This window comes from Triticum urartu, chromosome 6A (genome assembly GCF_056163025.1).
Source record: "Triticum urartu cultivar PI428250 chromosome 6A, HENAU_Tu73, whole genome shotgun sequence".
NCBI lineage: Eukaryota > Viridiplantae > Streptophyta > Magnoliopsida > Poales > Poaceae > Triticum > Triticum urartu.
In genome coordinates this window covers 18,509,154-18,535,062 of record NC_141878.1, presented here as the reverse complement: position 1 = coordinate 18,535,062, position 25,909 = coordinate 18,509,154, and the positions used below count along the sequence as shown (strand labels likewise).

The 25,909-nt window shown below is 44.7% G+C and overlaps 1 pseudogene; it reads right to left on the bottom strand.

Moving 5' to 3' along the window:
* Positions 1–21,770: 21,770 nt before the first annotated feature.
* LOC147963294 (sucrose:sucrose 1-fructosyltransferase pseudogene) lies at positions 21,771–25,247 on the bottom strand (annotated as a pseudogene).
* Positions 25,248–25,909: the final 662 nt, after the last annotated feature.

Here is a 25,909-nt window from a genome sequence, read left to right as displayed (position 1 = left end):
ATGGAATGCCCGAGCCACACTACTTAAGCTTTCTCCTCCCCAAGCTCGACCTCCAAGCTCCATTTTCCATAATATTTGTCTAGGTTTAGCGGTCCGTCACGCCCCGTCCCCGTATTCACCACCGTCGATCACCCGCGCTGAGCTCATCGCCGGCACCACCGTGGTGAGCCTCTTGTTCTTATCTTCTTTCTGAAAGGAAAAATATTCTTACTTGTATGTTTACATAGATACTTGTATTATTTTCTTACTTTTATTATTGCATCTCATATAGTGCGATGGTTTTGGTATCCTCCCCCGTCGGCCCTCGTCCTGTCTATGATTCCGATGTGGTATATATATTATCTTTATAACTATTGGTTCATTTATTGTTTATGAAAATTATGCCGACCAACGTGACATAGATTTTATTTATGTAGGATGTATGTGAATTGGAAATGCCAACCGACCCTATTGTCGAGAGGTTAAATTTAGTTGAAGAAGAAAACAATTTGTTGAAGGAAAAAATAAAAAAATTGAGGAGGAGAAGATTATATTGGAGTTGCATGTTGCGGATGTCGTCGATGATCACAAGATCAAAATGGATGCAATGCGCTTGAATATTAGAAAGATTAGAAAATATGCCATTCATACCAAGGCTTGGTATCATTATGCCGTTGGATCAATTGTTACCTTGGTTGCGATTATGATCGCATTTGTTTTCGCATTGAAATGTTTAACATAGTTTCAATGTATGGTTTAATTAATTAGATGCTCTAGAGAGCTATATGTTGTTAGATGAGAACTATGTATGCACTTTGGTTTAATTGTGATGATGAACTTTTATTAATTTGGACACTTAATTATATATAATGCACGCAGATGAACCGGCAATGGATGTACGGTGACAGACACACCTGCGAGTACATTAAGGGCGTGCATGAGTTTCTCGATGCGGCTGAGGCAAACAAGCAGAATGGTTTTATGTGTTGTCCATGCACTGAATGTGGGAATACGAGGTCTTACTCTAACCGGAAAATCCTTCACTCCCACCTGCTTTACAAGGGTTTCATACCACACTATAATGTTTGGATGAGGCACGGAGAAATAGGAGTTATGATGGAAGACGGCGAAGTAGAAGAGTACAATGACAACTATGTGCCCCCTGAATACGGTGATGCTGCAACGGGGGGAGCTGGTGAAGATCACGAGGAACCAGACGATGTGCCCAATGATGCTGCAATGGGTGAAGCTGCTGAAGATCAAGAGGAACCAGACGATGTGCCCGATGATGTGAAGGAAATATGCCCTAGAGGCAATAATAAAGTTATTATTTATTTCCTTATAATCATGATAAATGTTTATTATTCATGCTAGAATTGCATTACCGGAAACATAATACATATGTGAATACATAGACAAACAAAGTGTCACTAGTATGCCTCTACTTGACTAGCTCGTTAATCAAAGATGGTTATGTTTCCTAACCATGAACAATGAGTTGTTATTTGATTAACGGGATCACATTATTAAGAGAATGATCTGATTCACATGACCCATTCGATTAGCTTAGCACCTGATCGTTTAGTATGTTGCCATTGTTTTCTTCATGACTTATACATGTTCCTATAACTATGAGATTATGCAACTCCCATTTACCGGAGGAACACTTTGGGTACTACCAAACGTCACAACGTAACTGGGTGATTATAAAGGAGTACTACAGGTGTCTCCAAAGGTACATGTTGGGTTGGCATATTTCGAGATTAGGTTTTGTCACTCCGATTGTCGGAGAGGTATCTCTGGGCCCTCTCGGTAATGCACATCACTTAAGCCTTGCAAGCAGTACAACTAAATGAGTTAGTTGCGGATGATGTATTACAGAACGAGTAAAGAGACTTGTCGGCAACGAGATTGAACTAGGTATGGGATACCGACGATCGAATCTCGGGCAAGTAACATACCGATGACAAAGGGAACAACGTATGTTGTTATGCGGTCTGACCGATAAAGATCTTCGTAGAATATGTAGGAGCCAATATGGGCATCCAGGTCCCACTATTGGTTATTGACCGGAGACATGTCTCGGTCATGTCTACATTGTTCTCGAACCCGTAGGGTCCGCACGCTTAAGGTTACGATGACAGTTATATTATGAGTTTATGCATTTTGATGTACCGAAGGTTGTTCGGAGTCCCGGATGTGATCACGGACATGACGAGGAGTCTCGAAATGGTCGAGACGTAAAGATTGATATATTGGAAGCCTATGTTTGGATATCGGAAGTGTTCCGGGTGAAATCGGGATTTTACCGGAGTACCGGGAAGGTTACCGGAACCCCCCGGGAGCTAAATGGGCCATGATGGGCCTTAGTGGAAAAGAGAAGAGGCAGCCATACATGGGCTGCGCGCTTCCCCCTTCCCCTAGTCCTATTAGGACTAGGAGAGGTGGCCGGCCCCCTCTAGTCCTTTATATACTGAGGAAGAGGCACCCTAGAACACACAAGTTGATCCACGTGATCTATTCCTTAGCCGTGTGCGGTGCCCCCAGCCACCATAGTCCTCGATAATACTATAGCGGAGTTTAGGCAAAGCCCTGCTGCTGTAGTACATCAAGATCGTCACCACGCCGTCATGCTGACGGAACTCTTCCCCGACACTTTGCTGGATCGGAGTCCGGGGATCGTCATCGAGCTGAACGTGTGCTCGAACTCGGAGGTGCCGTAGTTTCGGTGCTTGATCGGTCGGATCGGGAAGACGTACGACTACTTCCTCTACGTTGCGTCAACGCTTCCGCAGTCGGTCTGCGTGGGTACGTAGACAACACTCTCCCATCTCGTTGCTATGCATCACATGATCTTGCGTGAGCGTAGGAAATTTTTTGAAATTACTACGAAACCCAACAGTGGCATCTGAGCATAGGTTATTTATGTTGATGTTATATGCACGAGTAGAACACAAGTGAGTTGTGGGCGATATAAGTCATACTGCCTACCAGCATGTCATACTTTGGTTCAGCGGCATTGTTGGACGAGATGACCCGGACCAACATTACGCGTACGCTTACGCGAGACCGGTTCCCCCGACGTGCTTTGCACATAGGTGGCTTGCGGACGACTGTCTCTCCAATTTTAGTTGAACCAAGTATGGCTACGCCCGGTCCTTGCAAAGGTTAAAACGGAGTCTATTTGACAAACTATCGTTGTGGTTTTGATGCGTAGGTGAGATTGGTTCTTGCTTAAGCCTGTAGCAGCCACGTAAAACTTGCAACAACAAAGTAGAGGACGTCTAACTTGTTTTTGCAGGGCATGTTGTGATGTGATATGGTCAAGACATGATGCTGAATTTTATTGTATGAGATGATCATGTTTTGTAACCAAGTTATCGGCAACTGGCAGGAGCCTTATGGTTGTCGTTTTATTGTATGCAATGCAATCGCGATGTAATGCTTTACTTTTATCACTAAGCGGTAGTGATAGTCGTAGAAGCACAAGCTTGGCGAGACGACAACGATGCTATGATGGAGATCAAGGTGTCACGCCGGTGACGATGGTGATCACGACGGTGCTTCGGAGATGGAGATCACAAGCACAAGATAATGATGGCCATATCATATCACTTATATTGATTGCATGTGATGTTTATCCTTTTATGCATCTTATCTTGCTTTGATTGACGGTAGCATTATAAGATGATCTCTCACTAAATTATCAAGAAGTGTTCTCCCTGAGTATGCACCGTTGCGAAAGTTCTTCGTGCTGAGACACCACGTGATGATCGGGTGTGATAGGTTCTACGTTCAAATACAACGGGTGCAAAACAGTTGCACACGCGGAATACTCAGGTTATACTTGACGAGCCAAGCATATACAGATATGGCCTCGGAACACGGAGACCGAAAGGTCGAGCGTGAATCATATAGTAGATATGATCAACATAACGATGTTCACCATTGAAAACTACTCCATCTCACGTGATGATCAGTTATGGTTTAGTTGATTTGGATCACGTAATCACTTAGAGGATTAGAGGGATGTCTATCTAAGTGGGAGTTCTTTAATTAATTTGATTAACTGAACTTAAATTTATCATGAAACTTAGTACCTGATTAGTATCTTGCTTGTTTATGTTTGATTGTAGATAGATGGCTCGTGTTGTTGTTCCGTTGAATTTTAATGTGTTCCTTGAGAAAGCAAAGTTGAAAGATGATGGTAGCAATTACACGGACTGGGTCCGTAACTTGAGGATTATCCTCATTGTTGCACAGAAGAATTACGTCCTGGAAGCACCGCTGGGTGCCAGGCCTGCTCCAGGAGCAACGCCGGATGTTATGAACGTCTGGCAGAGCAAAGCTGATGACTACTCGATAGTTCAGTGTGCCATGCTTTACGGCTTAGAATCGGGACTTCAATGACGTTTTGAATGTCATGGAGCATATGAGATGTTCCAGGAGTTGAAGTTAATGTTTCAAGCAAATGCCCGGATTGAGAGATATGAAGTCTCCAATAAGTTCTATAGCTGCAAGATGGAAGAGAACAGTTCTGTCAGTGAGCATATACTCAAAATGTCTGGGTATAATAATCACTTGATTCAATTGGGAGTTAATCTTCCAGATGATTGCGTCATTGACAGAATTCTTCAATCACTGCCACCAAGCTACAAGAGCTTCGTGATGAACTATAATATGCAAGGGATGAACAAGACTATTCCCGAGCTCTTCGCGATGCTGAAAGTTGCAGAGGTAGAAATCAAGAAGGAGCATCAAGTGTTGATGGTCAACAAGACCACTAGTTTCAAGAAAAAGGGCAAAGGGAAGAAGAAGGGGAACTTCAAAAAGAACGGCAAACAAGTTGCTACTCAAGAGAAGAAACCCAAACCTGGACCTAAGCCTGAAACTGAGTGCTTCTATTGCAAGCAGACTGGTCACTGGAAGCGGAACTGCCCCAAGTATTTGGCAGATAAGAAGGATGGCAAGGTGAACAAAGGTATATGTGATATACATGTTATTGATGTGTACCTTACTAATGCTCGCAGTAGCACCTGGGTATTTGATACTGGTTCTGTTGCTAATATTTGCAACTCGAAACAGGGACTACGGATCAAGCGAAGATTGGTTAAGGACGAGGTGACGATGCGCGTGGGAAACGGTTCCAAAGTCGATGTGATCGCAGTCGGCACGCTACCTCTACATCTACCTTCGGGATTAGTATTAGACCTAAATAATTGTTATTTGGTGCCAGCGTTAAGCATGAACATTATATCTGGATCTTGTTTGATGCGAGACGGTTATTCATTTAAATCAGAGAATAATGGTTGTTCTATTTATATGAGTAATATCTTTTATGGTCATGCACCCTTGAAGAGTGGTCTATTCTTGTTGAATCTCGATAGTAGTAACACACATATTCATAATGTTGAAGCCAAAAGATGCTGAGTTGATAATGAGAGTGCAACTTATTTGTGGCACTGCCGTTTAGGTCATATCGGTGTAAAGCGCATGAAGAAACTCCATTCTGATGAACTTTTGGAACCACTTGATTATGAATCACTTGGTACTTGCGAACCGTGCCTCATGGGCAAGATGACCAAAACATCGTTCTCCGGTACTATGGAGAGAGCAACAGATTTGTTGGAAATCATACATACAGATGTATGTGGTCCGATGAATATTGATGCTCGTGGCGGATATCGTTATTTTCTCACCTTCACAGATGATTTAAGCAGATATGAGTATATCTACTTAATGAAACATAAGTCTGAAACATTTGAAAAGTTCAAGGAATTTCAGAGTGAAGTTGAAAATCATCGTAACAAGAAAATAAAGTTTCTACGATCTGATCGTGGAGGAGAATATTTGAGTTACGAGTTTGGTGTACATTTGAAAAATTGTGGAATAGTTTCGCAACTCACGCCACCCAGAACACCACAGCGCAATGGTGTGTCCGAACGTCGTAATCGTACTTTACTAGATATGGTGCGATCTATGATGTCTCTTACTGATTTACCGCTATCGTTTTGGGGATGCGCTCTAGAGACGGCCGCATTCACGTTAAATAGGGCACCATCAAAATCCGTTGAGACGACGCCTTATGAACTTTGGTTTGGCAAGAAACCAAAGTTGTCGTTTCTGAAAGTTTGGGGCTGCGATGCTTATGTGAAAAAGCTTCAACCTGATAAGCTCGAACCCAAATCGGAGAAATGTGTCTTCATAGGATATCCAAAGGAAACTATTGGATACACCTTCTATCACAGATCCAAAGGCAAGACTTTTGTTGCTAAATTCAGAAACTTTCTAGAGAAGGAGTTTCTCTCGAAAGAAGTGAGTGGGAGGAAAGTAGAACTCGACGAGGTAACTGTTCCTGCTCCCTTATTAGAAAGTAGTACATCACAGAAAACTGTTTCAGTGACACCTACACCAGTTAGTGAGGAAGCTAATGATGATGATCATGAAACTTCAGATCAAGATACTACTAAACCTCGTAGATCAACCAGAGTGAGATCCGCGCCAGAGTGGTATGGTAATCCTGTTCTGGAAGTCATGCTACTAGATCATGATGAACCTACGAACTATGAACAAGCAATGGTAAGCCCAGATTCCGCAAAATGGCTTGAAGCCATGAAATCTGAGATGGGATCCATGTATGAGAACAAAGTATGGACTTTGGTTGACTTGCCCGATAATCGGCAAGCAATTGAGAATAAATGGATCTTCAAGAAGAAGACTGACGCTGACGGTAATGTTACTGTCTACAAAGCTCGACTTGTCGCAAAAGGTTTTCGACAAGTTCAAGGGGTTGACTACGATGAGACCTTCTCACCCGTAGCGATGCTTAAGTCTGTCCGAATCATGTTAGCAATTGCCGCATTTTATGATTATGAAATTTGGCAAATGGATAACAAAACTGCATTCCTGAATGGATTTCTGGAAGAAGAGGTGTATATGATGCAACCAGAAGGTTTTGTCGATCCAAAGGGAGCTAACAAAGTGTGCAAGCTCCAGCGATCCATTTATGGACTGGTGCAAGCCTCTCGGAGTTGGAATAAACGCTTTGATAATGTGATCAAAGCATTGGGTTTTATACAGACTTTCGGAGAAGCCTGTATTTACAAGAAAGTGAGTGGGAGCTCTGTAGCATTTCTGATATTATATGTGGATGACATATTACTGATTGGAAATGATATAGAATTTCTGGATAGCATAAAGGGATACTTGAATAAGAGTTTTTCAATGAAAGACCTCGGTGAAGCTGCTTACATATTAGGCATAAAGATCTATAGAGATAGATCAAAACGCTTAATTGGACTTTCACAAACAACATACCTGGACAAAATTTTGAAGAAGTTCAAAATGGATCAAGCAAAGAAAGGATTCTTGCCTGTGTTACAAGGTGTGAAATAGAGTAAGACTCAATGCCCGACCACTGTAGAAGATAGAGAGAATATGAAAGATGTTCCCTATGCATCAGCGATAGGATCTATCATGTATGCAATGCTGTGTACCAGACCTGATGTGTGCCTTGCTATAAGTCTAGCAGGGAGGTACCAAAGTAATCCAGGAGTGGATCACTGGACAACGGTCAAGAACATCCTGAAATACCTGAAAAGGACTACGGATATGTTTCTCGTATATGGAGGTGAAAAAGAGCTCGTCGTAAATGGTTACGTTGATGCAAGCTTTGACACTGATCCGGACGATTCTAAATCGCAAACCGGATACGTGTTTACATTGAACGGTGGAGCTGTCAGTTGGTGCAGTTCTAAACAAAGCATCGTAGTGGGATCTACATGTGAAGCGGAGTACATAGCTGCTTCGGAAGCAGCGAACGAAGGAGTCTGGATGAAGGAGTTCATATCCGATCTAGGTGTCATACCTAGTGCATCGGGTCCAATGAAAATCTTTTGTGACAATACTGGTGCAATTGCCTTGGCAAAGGAATCCAGATTTCACAAGAGAACCAAGCACATCAAGAGACGCTTCAATTCCATCCGGGATCTAGTCCAGGTGGGAGACATAGAGATTTGCAGGATACATACGGATCTGAATGTTGCAGACCCGTTGACTAAGCCTCTTCCACGAGCAAAACATGATCAACACCAAGGCTCCATGGGTGTTAGAATCATTACGGTGTAATCTAGATTATTGACTCTAGTGCAAGTGGGAAACTGAAGGAAATATGCCCTAGAGGCAATAATAAAGTTATTATTTATTTCCTTATAATCATGATAAATGTTTATTATTCATGCTAGAATTGTATTAACCGGAAACATAATACATGTGTGAATACATAGACAAACAAAGTGTCACTAGTATGCCTCTACTTGACTAGCTCGTTAATCAAAGATGGTTATGTTTCCTAACCATGAACAATGAGTTGTTATTTGATTAACGGGATCACATCATTAAGAGAATGATCTGATTGACATGACCGATTCCATTAGCTTAGCACCCGATCGTTTAGTATGTTGCTATTGCTTTCTTCATGACTTATACATGTTCCTATAACTATGAGATTATGCAACTCCCGTTTACCGGAGGAACACTTTGGGTACTACCAAACGTCACAACGTAACTGGGTGATTATAAAGGAGTACTACAGGTGTCTCCAAAGGTACATGTTGGGTTGGCGTATTTCGAGATTAGGTTTTGTCACTCCGATTATCGGAGAGGTATCTCTGGGCCCTCTCGGTAATGCACATCACTTAAGCCTTGCAAGCAGTATAACTAAATGAGTTAGTTGCGGATGATGTATTACAGAACGAGTAAAGAGACTTGCCGGCAACGAGATTGAACTAGGTATGGGATACCGACGATCGAATCTCGGGCAAGTAACATACCGATGACAAAGGGAACAACGTATGTTGTTATGCGGTCTGACCGATAAAGATCTTCGTAGAATATGTAGGAGCCAATATGGGCATCCAGGTCCCGCTATTGGTTATTGACCGGAGACATGTCTCGGTCATGTCTACATTGTTCTCGAACCCGTAGGGTCCGCACGCTTAAGGTTACGATGACAATTATATTATGAGTTTATGCATTTTGATGTACCGAAGGTTGTTCGGAGTCTCGGATGTGATCACGGACATGACGAGGAGTCTCGAAATGGTCGAGACGTAAAGATTGATATATTGGAAGCCTATGTTTGGATATCGGAAGTGTTCCGGGTGAAATCGGGATTTTACCGGAGTACCGGGAAGGTTACCGGAACCCCCCGGGAGCTAAATGGGCCATGATGGGCCTTAGTGGAAAAGAGAAGAGGCAGCCCTACATGGGCTGCGCGCCTCCCCCTTCCCCTAGTCCTATTAGGACTAGGAGAGGTGGCCGGCCCCCTCTCTCTCTTTTGCCCCTCCGCGAATCCTATTCCAACTAGGATTGGGGGGGGGGGGGATCCTACTCCCAGAGGGAGTAGGACTCTCCTGGCGCGCCACACCTTGGCCGGCCAGCCTCCCCCCTCTAGTCCTTTATATACTGAGGCAGAGGCACCCTAGAACACACAAGATGATCCACGTGATCTATTCCTTAGCCGTGTGCGGTGCCCCCAGCCACCATAGTCCTCGATAATACTGTAGCGGAGTTTAGGCGAAGCCCTGCTGCTGTAGTACATCAAGATCGTCACCACGCCGTCGTGCTGACGGAACTCTTCCCCAACACTTTGCTGGATCGGAGTCCGGGGATCGTCATCGAGCTGAACGTGTGCTCGAACTCGGAGGTGCCATAGTTTCGGTGCTTGATCGGTCGGATCGGGAAGACGTACGACTACTTCCTCTACGTTGCGTCAACGCTTCCGCAGTCGGTCTGCGTGGGTACGTAGACAACACTCTCCCATCTCGTTGCTATCTTGCGTGAGCGTACGAAATTTTTTGAAATTACTACGAAACCCAACATGATGATGATCTCCGCCGGGTCATTGTCGATGCAAGGACGCAATGCGAAAGTCAAAAGGAGAAGCTGAAGTTCGATCGCATGTTAGAGGATCACAAAAAAGGGTTATACCCCAATTGCGAAGATGGCAACACAAAGCTCGGTACCGTACTGGAATTGCTGCAGTGGAAGGCAGAGAATGCTGTGGCTGACAAAGGATTTGAGAAGCTACTGAAAATATTGAAGAAGAAGTTTCCAAAGGATAACGAATTGCCCGACAATACATACGCAGCAAAGAAGGTCGTGTGCCCTCTAGGATTGGAGGTGGAGAAGATACATGCATGCCCTAATGACTGCATCCTCTACCGCGGTGCATACAAGGATCTGAACGCATGCCTGGTATGCGGTGCATTGCGGTATAAGATCAGACGAGATGACCCTGGTGATGTTGACGGCGAGCCCCCCAGGAAGAGGGTTCCTGCGAAGGTGATGTGGTATGCTCCTATAATACCACGGTTGAAACGTTTGTTCAGAAACGAAGAGCATGCCAAGTTGATGTGATGGCACAGTGAGAACCGAAAGAAAGATGTGAAGTTGAGAGCACCCGCTGATGGGTCGCGGTGGAGAAAAATCGAGAGAAAGTACTGGGATGAGTTTGCAAAGGACCCAAGGAATGTATGGTTTGCTTTAAGCGCGGATGGCATTAATCCTTTCGGGGAGCAGAGCAGCAATCACAGCACCTGGCCCGTGACTCTATGTATGTATAACCTTCCTCCTTGGATGTGCATGAAGCGGAAGTTCATTATGATGCCAGTTCTCATCCAAGGCCCGAAGCAACCCGGCAACGACATTGATGTGTACCTAAGGCCATTAGTTGAAGAACTTTTACAGCTGTGGAATGGAAACAGTGTACGTACGTGGGATGAGCACAGATAGGAGGAATTTAACCTTAAGGCGTTGCTGTTCGTGACCATCAACGATTGGCCCGCTCTCAGTAACCTTTCAGGATAGACAAACAAAGGATACCACGCATGCACGCATTGTTTAGATGACATTGAAAGTATATACCTGGACAAATGCAGGAAGAATGTATACCTATGCCATCGTCGATTTCTTCCGACCAACCATCAATGTCGAAAGAAAGGCAAGCATTTCAAAGGCGAGGCAGATCACCGGAAGAAGCCCGCCATGCGTACTGGTGATCACGTACTTGCTATGGTCAATGATTTACACTACGTAATCTTTGGAAAGGGTCCCGGTGGACTAGCTGTTCCGAATGACGCTGAGGGACATGCACCCATGTGAAAGAAGAAATCTATATTTTGGGACCTACCCTACTGGAAAGACCTAGAGGTCCGCTCTTCAATCGACGTGATGCACGTGACGAAGAACCTTTGCGTGAACCTGCTAGGCTTCTTGGGCGTGTATGGGAAGACAAAAGATACACCTGAGGCACGGGAGGACCTGCAACGTTTGCACGAAAAAGACGGCATGCCTCCGAAGCAGTATAAAGGTCCTGCCAGCTACGCTCTTACGAAAGAAAAGAAAGAAATCTTCTTTGAATGCCTGCTCAGTATGAAGGTCACGACTGGCTTCTCGTCGAATATAAAGGGAATAATAAATATGCCAGAGAAAAAGTTTCAGAACCTAAAGTCTCATGACTGCCACGTGATTATGACGCAACTGCTTCCGGTTGCATTGAGGGGGCTTCTACCGAAAAACGTCCGATTAGCCTTTGTGAAGCTATGTGCATTCCTCAATGCCATCTCTCAGAAGGTCATCGATTCAGAAATCGTACCAAGGCTAAGGATTGGTGTGGCGCAATGTCTTGTCAGTTTCGAGCTGGTGTTCCCACCATCCTTCTTCAATATCATGATGCACGTCCTAGTTCATCTAGTCGACGAGATTGTCATCCTGGGGCCCGTATTTCTACACAATATGTTCCCCTTTGAGAGGTTCATGGGAGTTCTAACGAAATATGTCCGTAACCGCGCTAGGACAGAAGGAAGCATCTCCATGGGCCATCAAACAGAGGATGTTATCGGGTTTTTGTGTTGACTTCATTCCTGGCCTTAAGAAAATAGGTCTCCCTAAATCGCGGTATGAGGGGAGACTGACTGGAAAAGGCACTCTTGAAAGAGACTCAATAATATGCAGGGACGGATATTCTTGGTCTCAAGCACACTACACAATTCTACAGAACTCTACCTTGGTGACCCCGTATGTCGATGAACACAAGAACAGTCTGCGCTCCAAACACCCGGAGCAGTGCGACGACTGGATTACATGTGAACACATCAGGACTTTCAGCAGTTGGTTGGAAACACGTCTCAGAGGTGACAACATTGTTTGTGATGAGTTGTACTTGTTGTCCAGGGGACCATCTTTGACTGTATTGACTTACAAAGGATATGAGATAAATGGGAATACATTTTACACGATCGCCCAAGATCAAAAGAGCACCAACCAAAACAGCGGTGTCCGCTTTAATGAAGCAACCGAGAGCGGAAAGGACACATATTATGCTTACATAGTGGACATATGGGAACTTGACTACGGACCTGATTTTAAGGTCCCTTTGTTTAAGTGCAAATGGGTCAATCTGTCAGGCGGCGGGGTACAGGTAGACCCACAGTACGGAATGACAACAGTGGATCTGAAAAATCTTGGGTACACTGATGAACCGTTCGTCCTAGCCAATGATGTGGCACAGGTTATCTATCTGAAGGACATGTCTACCAAACCGAGAAAAAGAAAAGATAAGGAAGCGAATACATCATACGATGAGGCAAAGCGCCACATAGTTCTTTCAGGAAAAAGGGACATCCTGGGAGTGGACGGCAAGACAGACATGTCTGAAGATTATGAAAAGTTTCATGAAATTCCTCCCTTCAATGTCAAGGCTGACCCAAGCATCCTGATAAACAATGAAGATTATCCACGGTTATGGCGCAATAAGCAAATGACACAAGCGAAGAAAAAGTGAAGACTTTCTCCCGCAACTATTATGATGATACCATGCCAACTTTGTAACACACGAACATGCTACCATTGTCCGTTTTGTACATGCACATGCTATGTGGGTGAAATTATGATACCATGCCAACTTTCAACTTTTTCAGAGTTCGTTTGAAATGCTTTCATGTCTTATGGTTCGGCCCTCGTAATACCATTATTCAAATTTTAACTATTCAAATTTGAAAACTAATGGCACTAACAGAAAGTTTATAATTTTTTCTAAAACTGATGGCACTAACAGAAAGTTTATAATTTTCCTGACCTAAAAGCAAAAAGAATTAAAAAATGCAAAAAACAAAAGAAAATAAATAATGCAAAAAACAAAAAAAAACTGGAAAAAGTAAAGTTAATCACAAACTTGTGATTCAAACAAATATCAAAGAATTCAAATTTTAACTATTCAAATTTGAAAACTAATGGCACTAACAGAAAGTTTATAATTTTTCTAAAACTAATGGCACTAACAGAAAGTTTATAATTTTGCTCCTCGCCCCTGGCCCATGACCATTAGTCCCGGTTTGTGCCACAAACCGGGACTAAAGGGTTGGTCCTTGTTGCGGGCAGAGTTTAGTCCCACCTCGCCAACCGAAGGGGGCTCACACCGGTTTATAAGCCCTTCCCTCTCTGCCTTGTTGAGCTCCTCTCAAAGTGAAAATAGATGCCCTAATAGAGAAAAGTTTAACCTAAATTCATAGCGAATTTCTTTGAAATTCATAGAAATTTAGTATGAATTTAGGTTGAATTTTCTCTATAAGTGCATCTATTCTCATTTTTTTAGTAAGTTAATCACAAACTTGTGATTCACACAAATTTCAAAGAATTCAAATTTTAACTATTCAAATTTGTAAACTAATGGCACTGACAGAAAGTTTATAATTTTTCTAAAACTAATGGCACTAACAGAAAGTTTATAATTTTGCCAACCTAAAAGAAAACAGAATTAAAAATTAAAGCAAAAAACAAAAGAAAATAAATAATGCAAAAAACAAAACAAAAAACTGGAAAAAATAGCAACAACAAGTATTTTGTTGTAATTAGAAACAAAATAAAATAAATAAAGCAACAAAGAAAACAAAAAACAAAAAAAGTGTTTTCAAATTTGAAAATTAATGGCACTAACAGAAAGTTTATAATTTTTCTAAAACTAAAACCAAAAAGAATAATAAAATAAAGCAAAAAACAAAAGAAAATAAATAATGCAGAAAACAAAACAAAAAAACTGAAAAAAATAGCAACAATAAGTATTCTGTTGTAAGTACAAACAAAATAAAATAAATAAAGCAACAAAGAAAACAAAAAAACAAAAAAAAAGTGTTTTCAAATTTGAGAACTAATGGCATTAACAAAAAGTTTATAATTTTTCTAAAACTAAAAGCATAAAGAATTAAAAAAGAAAGCAAAAAACAAAAGAAAATAAAATAAAGCAACAAAAAAAATGCCACCTACTGGGCCCCCACGGCCTGAATACGACTAGAAACCCATCCAAGGGCCAGGATTCAGGCCCGCAGGAGGCCCAGTAGGCCCACAGGCATAGCAGTGACAATTAGGCCCGTAAGCCTGCAATGGAGAGAAGCTCGAGAGGGGTGCGGCAGTGGGGCTTATAAACCACTGCGCACCCCACTCAACTAGCGAGGTGGGACTAAACTTTCGACGCCGCAACAGCACGAGGCCTTTGGTCCCGGTTGGTAGCACCAACCGGGACTAAAGGGGGGCATTGGTCACGGTTCGTGGCACGAACCGTGACCAATGCCCCCCTTTAGTCCCGGTTGGTGCTACCAACCGGGACAAAAGGCCGCCGCTTCCCGCCCTTTAGGCTGCTGAAAAGAGGCCTTTGGTCCCGGTTGGTGGCACCAACCGGGACTAATGCCCACCTTTAGCCCCGGTTGCTGCCATGAACCGGGACTAAAGGCTCTGCTATATAAGTCCACACTTAGGAAATTTTCACTCTCATCTTGCAGTTGCCGCCCCCGACGACGCCGACGCCGCCAGGCTGCCCCGACGCCGCCCGCCCCGGCCCGCCCCCGTCGACGCCGTCGCCCGCGCCCTTGCCCCGACGCGCGCCGCCCCGGCCCGCCCCCGTCGCCGTCGCCCACGTCCCTGCCCCGACGCGCGCCGCCCCGGCCCGCCCTCGCCGTCGCCCGCGCCGGCCCCTTCCCCGACGCGCACCGCCCCGGCCCGCCGTCGCCGTCGCCCGCGCCCCCTACCCCGAGCGCGCGCCCACTGCCCCGTCGCCATCCTCGCCGCCGACCCCGCGGGCCTCCTGGTCCGGCCGGCGCCGTCCCTAGCTAGCATTTTTTTTCATATATATGCTTTTTTTCTTATATATGCTTGTTTTTTATATATATGTATATATGTTCTCTGTGTATATATATGTTCATGTATATATGCAAAAGATAGTTTTTTAGAAAAATTAGGATTTTTTTCTGTTCATAGATTTTTTAGTGATATTAATTATTGTAAATATGCAAATGTTTGTATATTCATTTGAACAATGAATTAGGCAATACTACTTCATGTATTTTTAAGAAGGAAGAAGAAGAAAAAGAATGAGAGGAAAAAGGAAATAAGAAGAGGAAGAAAGGAGAAGAAGAGGGGAGAGGAAGACGAGGAGAAATAAATAAGAAGAAGAAAAAGAAGAGGAGAAGAAGAAAGGAATAGAGGAGAAGAAGAGAAAAATAGAATATATTCTATTTTTCTCTTCTTCTCCTCTATTCCTTTCTTCTTCTCCTCTTTTTTCTTCTTCTTTTTTTCCATGTATATATGTATGTGGCTATGTATGTATAGATGGATAGCATTTTTCCATGTATGTATGTCATTGTCGATATACCCCCTCCCCGTTAACTTCGACAGGAGGGGGGGTCGATATAACCCTCCTCGATAACTTCGACATGAGGGGGGGTCGATATACCCCCTTCCTGATAACTTCGACATGAGGGGGGGTCGAGAACTAGTTTAGGGGGTCGAGGGTTGAGAACTAGTTTAGGGGGTCAAGGGTCGAGAACGTCAGACATTCATGAGAGAGGCGAGGAAGAAGGGGAAGAAGAGGGAGAAGAAGAGGAGAGGAAGAAGAGGAAGTCTTCTCCTCTATTCTTTCTTCTTTTCTTTTTTCTTCTTCTTCCTATATGTATTAGTTTTTTTATTTAGGTTGTTAATTAGTAGATATTAATTTTGTTCATATATGTATGGATGCATGTGATATGTATGTATGTATGTATCGGGTATGTCATTGTCGATATACCCCCTACCCGATAACTTCGACATGAGGGGGTCGAGATGGGGTCTAGGGTCGCCGAGGGGTCGAGGGTCGTCAAACATGAGAGGAAGAAGAGGATAAAAAAAGAAGAGGAAGAAGAAAAAAAAGAGGAGAAGAAAGAATAGAGGAGTCTTCCTCTTTTTTTATCGGGAACGAGGGTCGTCGAGGGTCACCGAGTGGTAGAGGAAACCCTAAATAGCAAGCATTGTGGGTGTGAGATACATGTGGCCGTCGGTGTCGGACACTACATCCACGACCCACAAGTGACGTGGGCACGTCACTTGTGGGTCGTGGATGTAGTGTCCGACACCGACGGCCACATGTATCTCACACCCACAATACTTGCTATTTAGGGTTTCCTCTACCACTCGGTGACCCTCGACGACCCTCGTTCCCGATAAAAAAAGAGGAAGAAGAAGAAAAAAATAGGAGAAGAAAGAATAGAGGAGTTCTTACTCCTCTATTCTTTCTTCTCTTCTTTTTTTTCTTCTTCCTCTTCTTTTTTTATCCTTGAAGCGTTGTCGAGGCCACCCCAAACCCTAGAGAAGCAGCGTCGAGGCCACTAATTAATATTAGTTCGACGTTTGCCACTAATATATCCATCTGTCATGTTTGAATAATAATTGCCATGTTGTCAATATTTGTAGAAACTATGGACACCGCCCGAGACGAAGTACAAGAAGAGTTGTTGGGGGACATAATCGCACGAGGAAGTGATGCCATCGTCTCGTTGTTTCTCAACGACACCGATGGTCTGGAAGCAGCTGGCTATGATTATGATCGCTCCGGTGACCTAATGCCGGTGCAAGAAGGAGACCGTGAGGACGGCTCCGGTGACCCAATGCCGGTGCAAGAAGGAGACCGTGATGACGTCTCCGTTGACCGAACCGAGTCCGGCCAGGTATATATATTAGTTAAGCTTCTGCTGACTAGCTAATTGATGCATTCATTGTTTTGGTATGTACACATATTAATTAAGTCTTTGTTATTTTTTCTAGCCCTCCGGATCGAGCACAACTTCGGTAAAGAGACGAGGCCTGAAGAAAAAGTTGAGCTCGGATGAAAAGTTTGAGATCATAGCAATCGCGCCCGACGGCCAACCGATTGAACCCCTCCGGACAAAGAGCGCATTTGTTGCTTAGTGCGGGGTTTTGGTTAGGGACAAGATCCCGATCAGCATCCAGCAATGGTTAAAGCCGACTACAGAAGACCCTGAGGTGTCTTATGTCAATGATATGCAGAAAAATAATCTTTGGACTGAGCTGAAGTCAAATTTCACCCTACCGCCAGAGGATGATCCAGAGAAGCCAGTTAAAGAGCAATTAATCAAGTGTTTTACTCTTAAGAGGATGGCAGAACTATTCAGGAGGTGGAAGAAAGAGCTGAATAAGTTTGTCGAAAATAAAGAGACACCATAATTCAAGGGCAGATATGAGAAGATCAGAGATCACTGGCCCGCATTTGTGGCCCACAAGACATCGAAAAAGAGTAAGAAGATGTCGGCGACAAACAAGCAAAATGCCGCGAAGAAGAAGCATCACCATCGCACGGGGTCAGGTGGCTACCTCGTAGCCCGGCCTAAGTGGGCCAAGACTGAGAATGATCTGGTTCATAAAGGGATCGAACCAGAGACAATTAACTGGCCAGACCGTTGCCGGACTTGGTTCTTCGGGGCTGGCGGAACCTTGGACCCTGTAACAGGGAAGTGCATTTGGACGAACGATCAAATGGACATACCAGTCAGGAAGCTTCAGCAGTATATCGAAGCAGCGCAGTAAGGGACGTTCTTTCCAGATAGAGAGAACGACGAGCTCACAATGGCCCTCGAGAATCCTGAGCACCCTGGACGGACACGAGGCACGCCAGGCTCCATTCCGTGGAAGGTTGGGTTTCCGGACGCAGGCGGTTACAAATCCCAGGAGAGGAGGAAAAAATTGCAGCAGACCCAAATGCAGGCGCTGCAAGCAAGGGTACAAGCGATAGAGGAACGAGAAGCAAATCGCAGCAAATGTACTGCCGAAGCTTCCCCCGAAGCTACCCCGCCATCTCAGCGGAGAAGCAGCGTGGCTTCCACCGAGCTGCTTCATCCGGAGCATGCCTTGACGGCTCCTGCCAGCTATCCCGTGGATACTATCATGGAGTCTCAAAATTGCCACCTTATGACGCAATGGATGAATTTGAAGGTCAAGGCGGCTGTTGGCTCTGTTTATCCTACTGAACCCGGCGCAACTTTTCACTGCCGGCCGATTCCAGAAGGATATGCTAGGGTGATGGTGGATGAAATAACGGAGGAATTTGAGGACCTCCAGTTTGACCACCCTACCGGTGAAGGGGAGACTAGGATGGGGTCTACTCTGAAGACTCCATACCTATGACGGAAGGAGCTCATCAACCTTCCGAACTGGACGCCTCCGCCTCCTCCTCCTCCGGCAAGTTAGGGCACTCCGCCTCCTCCACCGCCTCCTCCTCCGGCGAGTCAGGGCACCCCGCCTCCTCCACCGCCTCCTCCTCCAGCGAGTGACGATCAGGGCACTCGACCGGCTCCTTCTCCGGCGCACGGCGGCACTCCGCCTCCTTCTCCGCCTGCGCCGACGTGCCCGAGCAGCCAGCCTCCTCCTTCTCCGCCTCGTCAGCAAGGGCGGAAGAGACCTGCCGCCACTCCGGCTGCTCCGGCACGTTGTAGTCCTTCTCCTCCGCCTCGTAAGCAAGTAAAGAAGACAACCACTCCGTCTGCTCTGCCGGCGTCTAGCAGTACAGCCAGAGGCGGGAGGAAATACAGATTCAGTCCTTCTCTGAAGACTTCAGAGAAGTTACCATACGAGAGGACCCCGGAGGAGAACGCCGAGATCGCACGAGAAGAAGTGAGGAACTACTTTGAAGGGGTGAAAGCAAAGAAACATCCACCTCCGGTGGAGAAGGTAGATCCGGTGAAAGCGACGCGCACTCTGGCTGCCCTGACAAAACCACCCAAGTCTCCGCCGAAAGGAAACTATGAGCGCATTATTGGAAAGGAATTTGCCGAAGCGGAGCGGTCGGGAAGTACTATCAGTGATCAAAGGCTAAAAGAACGACGAGCTGGGAAACAAATTGCCCAGCTCGGCGAACAAGCGAAGCAATTGTGCCCCCCGCTCAAGGTGCCTAGCGACAACGTCGCTAATGATCCGAGGATGGTGCCCGGTTATAGCAATCTTGGCGATTACCTGCCCGACGATGTACATTATGATTTCATGGAGGTGCAGATACAAAGGTACGAGTACGGGAAGCCTCTCATCAAAGATGAAAGATCTCTATCAACGATGATGCGAAGATTACATGATTGGTACTTGAAAATCTACAGAGACTCTGGGGGGAGGAGTACTTTGTATGTGAAAGTTAAAAAGGAGCATGACCTCGTTGGAATTGAACTGTTGCCTGTTCCATTTGAGGAGTTCTTTCAGTTTTTCAATCAATTGGCCCTCGATAAAACAACGGTCACCTGCTACTGTTTGTAAGTAGTACTACTTCTGTCATTAAGTCTCTCTATATAGCTCAACTCTTTCATTGCATGTATTTATAATCATCCTCACTATATTATGCAGATTGAAGATCACCGAATTAAAGAAAAGACAAGTCGGTGATACTGGGTTCATTAACACATATCTCATAGATGCAACTCAGGTTAAATTTCATGCCGCAGCTACCGAGGCCAACTTGCTATGATCGTTGGTAATAAATGCAAACAAAGATATAATACTCTTTCCTTACAACTTCAAGTTAGTGTTACTGTCTTGTGCATATTCGGTTTCCCTTATATATTAGTCAAGGTTATAGTAATGTAATTGATGAGTTATGCATGCGTGTGCAGTTACCACTATATTCTCCTAGAGATTAAGCTTGAGCAGGGACTAGTAACCGTCTTAGACTCAAGACGAAAAGATCCCCAGGACTATGCGGACATGACTCAAATGCTCGAGAAGTAAGTTAAATCGATCATTATCCACCATATCAGCAACTTTGTTCATTTCCTGATATATCAAGTAATTGTTTTCTTTGTCTGGCAGGGTTTGGAAAAAATTCTTCAAAAAAGCTCCAGGACTCCCAAAGAAGCTGCAATTTAGACACCCCAAAGCAAGTACTATAGTAGCATGTTCCGCGCATCTCCTATTGATTTGGCATTCTTACTTATCAGTTTGATTGACCTCTATTTCTTGTAAAGTGGTTGTGGCAGGAATAAGGGAATGATTTCTGTGGATACTACGTTTGCGAGTCCATCCGCCACACGACCTGTGAGCGGGGCTACACTGACGAACAATATGAAGTACGTAAATAACAACATTCACAATTTTATTTTATTACCATCATTTGTGTTGAGTTTCATTCATTCATATATATATATATGTATTCACCCCCTTCTTTAAATTAGATGTTTCGGAAGCGGGATGAACTCCTAGCACCAGCTCGCATGCGAGCAATTCAAGAGGAATTGGCGGCATTCTTTCTTGACCACGTGATCGCTGATGACGGAGAATACTATGTGGACCATGAGTCCGTATGATTATATTTGTAAGAGATAATTATTGTATATATGTAGCCGGTAGTGTCGGATAGATATACGAGAACTTGTTGTTCGACCAATCTCTCGGAGAAGGAGAGGTGGTCGATATCACTTCTCTCTGTATGCATATATGTTCATGACGATCTTCTGTTTCCTTCGTTTGCTTACTAGCTAGCTAGCGTGTCTAGTCCTTTCTATACGTATGTATAGTACGTAGCGTCGACCAAGCACGGACATAAGAGAGGACACTTCTCTCTATTAATTATAGCTAGCTAACACAATATATGAAACACCTAAATTAACCCCTCAAAACCCCCAAAACACCCCCCCCCTTTCAAAAAAACAAAAACCCCAGCCACAGAAATGCTGACGCGTGGATGCCTATTGGTTCCGGTTGGTGCCACCAACCGGGACCAAAGGGTCTCCTGCCTGAGCTCCGCGCACAGGCCACGTGGAGGCCCATCAATCCCGGTTCTGGATTGAACCGGGACTAAAGGGAAAGGGCATTAGTATCGACCCTTTAGTCCCGGTTCAGGAACCGGGACAAAAGGCCCTTACGAACCGGGACAACAAGCCCTTTTTCTACCAGTGTTTATAAGGAATCTGAATCATTCCACCACCATTCAACCACTAAACTAAACTATGTGATGGTTAATCAACTATCAACAAAAGTAATGGATGATGACTATTGTAGCAACGCCAGTTGTTTCCTTAACTAATCGAATATGATGGTGTATTGATCGATGCTATAAATTTCAACTTTAAAAAGGCAGATGGCAAAACAAAGCAACAAGCACAGAGAAATTAACGCGATGCGCATTCAAATATTTGTAAATTAACTCAACAAGAAAACTATATACACAAACCATCCAAAGTGTAAAGGCAAACCTTGAGGGGCCATTCTTTAGCGCGGGAAATGTGGGAGGCCAGATCATCACAACAGGATGGATATATGCCGAACATAGGTCCTCGTTTGTAATCTCATACAATTTACGCAGTGTCCTGCACTTGATATCCAAGAGGAATATGCACCGACCCATCCATCAGAACACAAACTCGGCATTGTCCCCCACGTGGTTTATCATGGGAAGAGCATCAGACTCCAACATACCCAAATTTGTGCACATCTCACGTAAACAAATGGTGTCCATGAGCAGCCAGATGCGAAGTTGAAGCTCCTCGATATAGAATCTTTGTTTTCTTTTTGCAGTGAAGCTGTGTAGGCCTGTTGTAGGAGTCCATCTCATGAACGACGAGGCTGGTGGCAGTGGTCCGGGCTCTGGTGGCGTTGTTGAAGAGGTACACGCTGGCGTTGGCGTAGATGGCCTCGGTCGGGTACACTCTTGACGTCACGGTCGACTTCCCACCCATCGCGAGGTTCTCGACAATGGAGTGATCCAGCAGCACTCTAATGGATAGCTCCTCATCGTCGAGCACTGGCACGAAATTCCTGATGACCCTCTTGACGATGTCATTGGCGTGGGATGAGTGTGTATCGTCCTGGCAGAAGTGCGTGTGCAAGCCGCTGTCGAGGCCTCTGCCGACGTAGAAAATGATGGCAATACACTCCGTGTCCCTGCCATGGTGCCTGGCGTCGGCGAGCACGAGCAGGCCAAAGGGGCCGAGAGCACCCCGGCCCGCCACGCCACCGCTAGTGCTGCAACTGAGGCCGACATCGCCTCCTTAGCAATGGCGACGTCTAGAGGGTCAAGGCGGAAGTAGGCCTCAATGTCGAGCTGGATGGCGCGGTGTTGGTTGAGAGGGAAGACGGGGCAGTGATCAATGCTGATGTTGCCGAGGTCGGTGGAGTTGGACTGGAGGGTCTCTACCTCCTCCACCGGCCACTGAAGGAAATTGGTCCCTGTCTTGGTGTCCAACACCGCAGTCCCAGTCCCAGGTATCGACTGCGACAGTAAAAAAGATAAGGACTTTTATAACTACCAAACGTTCGGATTTTAACAATAGGCAAAAACGATTCTTATTTCACTCTAATTATATACATGCATGCATTAGAATGTCTAATTTTTTTTCACATGCATTTCACTCTAATTATATATACTAAAGAACGAAAATCTGATGTCATTCTAGATTTCTCCTTTTTTGAAATTTCAAAATATTTTGTAGTTCAAATCGTTGGTTCAATTGAAAACCCGTTTTCACATAAAATTTTCGCTGCGACGAGATCATCAAAACTAGATCCTATGTTGATATGTTTCGATGACTTTTTTTGGGTTAAAAGTTATCAAGCCTAGGCTAAGTAAGTTATCACATCGCCGGTACATAAATTACCATCTCGTTTATACAGAAATTACCGGAGCTTAAAAATGGTCCCTTTAACCATCTTCCCACATGCAAATGCACTAGAGGACAAAAAACTGATGTAATCCTAGATTTCTCCTATTTTGAAACTTCAAAAATATTTTGTAGCTCAAACCGTCGATTCGATTGAAAAACCGTTTAGTACAAAGTTAGTACAAAATTGGGTCATCTATTTTGAAACGAAGCGAGTAGATCTTATGTTGGTATAATTTAACGATTCCTTATCGGGTCAAAAGTTATCACGTCTAGGCTAAACAAGTTATCAGCTCTGTTGTTTGTATATTACCAATGCTATTTATATATGAGTTATTGGGGGGTATGTTTTCCCAGCTGAAAAATTTGTCATGGTGTTTGTACGTGAGTCATCAGCTCTGTGTGCGTATATTACCATACTATTAATAGAGGAATTATTGGGGTTATGTTTTTCAACAAAAAAACCCGGGTGAGAAACTTACCACGATGTTTGTACGCGAGTTATCAGATATGCTGTGTGTATACTACCATGGCAATTACACAAAAGTTATCGGAGGTACGTTTTTCGACAACTTTTTTCCTAGGCGAAAAAGTATCATGGTATTTGTATATGATTATTAGCTCTGCGGTGTGCAAATTATCATGTTATTTACGCAAAAGTTATTGGAGATGTTTGTACATAAGTTATCACGTACACGATGCAAATACTACCATAATATTTGCATAGAAGATACCGACGGTATGTTTATTAACAACTTTCTTCCCATGTCAAAATGATACCACGATATTTGTGCATGAGTTATCAGCTCTGTTGTGCGTATATTATCATGCTATTATACGAAAGTTACCGGAGGGATATTTTCAACCACTCTCTCCGGGGTTTCACGGTTACGGCGGTCTTTGTACGTAAGTTATCAAGTCTATGATGTGTGTATTGCCATGTTAATAGACAAAAAATACCAGGAGATGTTTTCAACAATTTTTTCCCTCTGAATCAAAAGTTACCGTGGTGTTTGTACAAGCTATTAGCTCTGTTATGTGCAAATTACTATGTTATTTACATAAAAATTATCGGGGATGTTTTCAATAAATTTTTCTTCGGGTCAAAAAATTACCACGTCGTTTGTACATAAATTATCACGTCCATGATGCGTATATTACCATGCTATTCGCACTGAAGTGTTTGTATGTATGCCTAATTCCATAACTTATAATCTAGTACGAAATGATGTACTAAAGAAGGCCAACAAACAATAAAGAAACAAATTTTGTTTTGCTGTCATGTGGTCCGAAAATGGTCACATAAGTATTTTCCAATTATAGGACATGAAAATGGTGCTAGATGAGTTGGAAAGTGGGCAGTTAACGATCTGTTCCGCGAGGAGAAAATCACGCGAGGTGTTGTTCACAGGAAAAAATAAGGCAGTTAACGATCTGCGAGGGAGAAAATTGCGGGAGGTTCCGTTCGATCGTGCGGCGCAAAAGTCATTCGGATCTAATGACAAGATCAGAACGTTTGGAAAATACAAATTTCGAAAAGATAAAGCATAAGAGCATCTCCAACAGAAGCGCTATATAAGCGATGCATGGTATAAAAACTGCTTTTAGCACGTGGGGACCCGGTTTGGAGTCTCCAGCAGCTGCACAAAAAGCGCGTGCTATGAGTAATGCAGCGCGCGCATCAAAAAGGCATCGCGCGCAGCATATTTAGTGCGCCCGGTCGCGCGCGCTGCAAAGTCTGAGCTGCTGCAGATGGGATCGCTTGATTGGGACCGCTGGACTCGCGCGCGCAACATATTTTACAGCGCTTGTTAGAGCAAACGTCTTCTAGCGCCCTAAAAAAACTACTTGCGTGTTGTAAATCTGTTTTTTGGGCGCCGCGCATTGGGCGGCTGTTGGAGATGCTCTAAGTGAGCAATTGACACTAATTAATTTTCAATCAAGAATCCTAGATATCAATCATTGACATTAAAGAAATAATAGTACTAAGAGCATCTCCAACAGCGGCGGCAAATAGCACGCGTGCGGAAAAAGCTAGTTTTAGCACGCGCGGAGCGGGTTCGTGCGCTCTAGCGGGCACGGGAAATTCCGGCGCGCGGCAGAAGATCGCGCGCGGGGGAAAAGGCGGCCCTTCGCGCGCTAGATTTGGCGCGTGGCGTCCGACACGCTCTACAAAAGGCGCGCGTCCGATGCAGCCAGCCACACACTCGATCGCTCCCGCCAGCCGCACACTCGACCGCTCCCCTCGCCGCCCCCTCTTTGCCTCGCATCCGGCGCCCAGCCGCCTCCGCGCCCTTCCCCCGCAGCCGACATGCCATCGCGTCACCAAAGCAGCTCGGGCTACCGCGACGTCCGCGTCCGCCCTTCCAACTGGTTCTATGCGGAGATCCGCTATGATCCTGCGGCATGGCGCCTCAGCAGGCCACGCTGGCAGATGAACTTCCACGACGCGCAGACGTGCCAGCAGACGCAGGACCTCGTGCCGCCACCCTGTCTTGTAACAAACCAGGACCGTGAGGAACACCGCAGACGCCAGCGCCGCCTCCTGATCGCCGAGAAGGACGAGCGCGCCATGGCGGAGTGGTGCCTGCGCTACCCGCAGGACGTCGCCAACGAGAACGCCTTCTGGGCGAAGAGGACGGCAATGCGCGCTCGGAGCGGACAGACAGGCGTCGGCGGAAGGCACTCACGGAGACGTAGTGCAATCTCGTTAACATAGGTGGGCAGTCGATCTTTGACTCAGACAATCCTCGTTGGGAAGATGCGTGGCTCGATTCCTCGGACGACACCAGCGAGAATGATGATGAAGAGGACTCGAAGTAGGTTCTAGTTGCACCGTAGTTTTTATCTAGTTGCACCATAGTTTTTATCGTGTTGGACTAGTTTTTTAATCTATCTATGCTATGATGAACTATGTACGCTATGTGAACTATCTATGTATCTTTTTTTATCTATTTTAATCTATGCCTATGTTT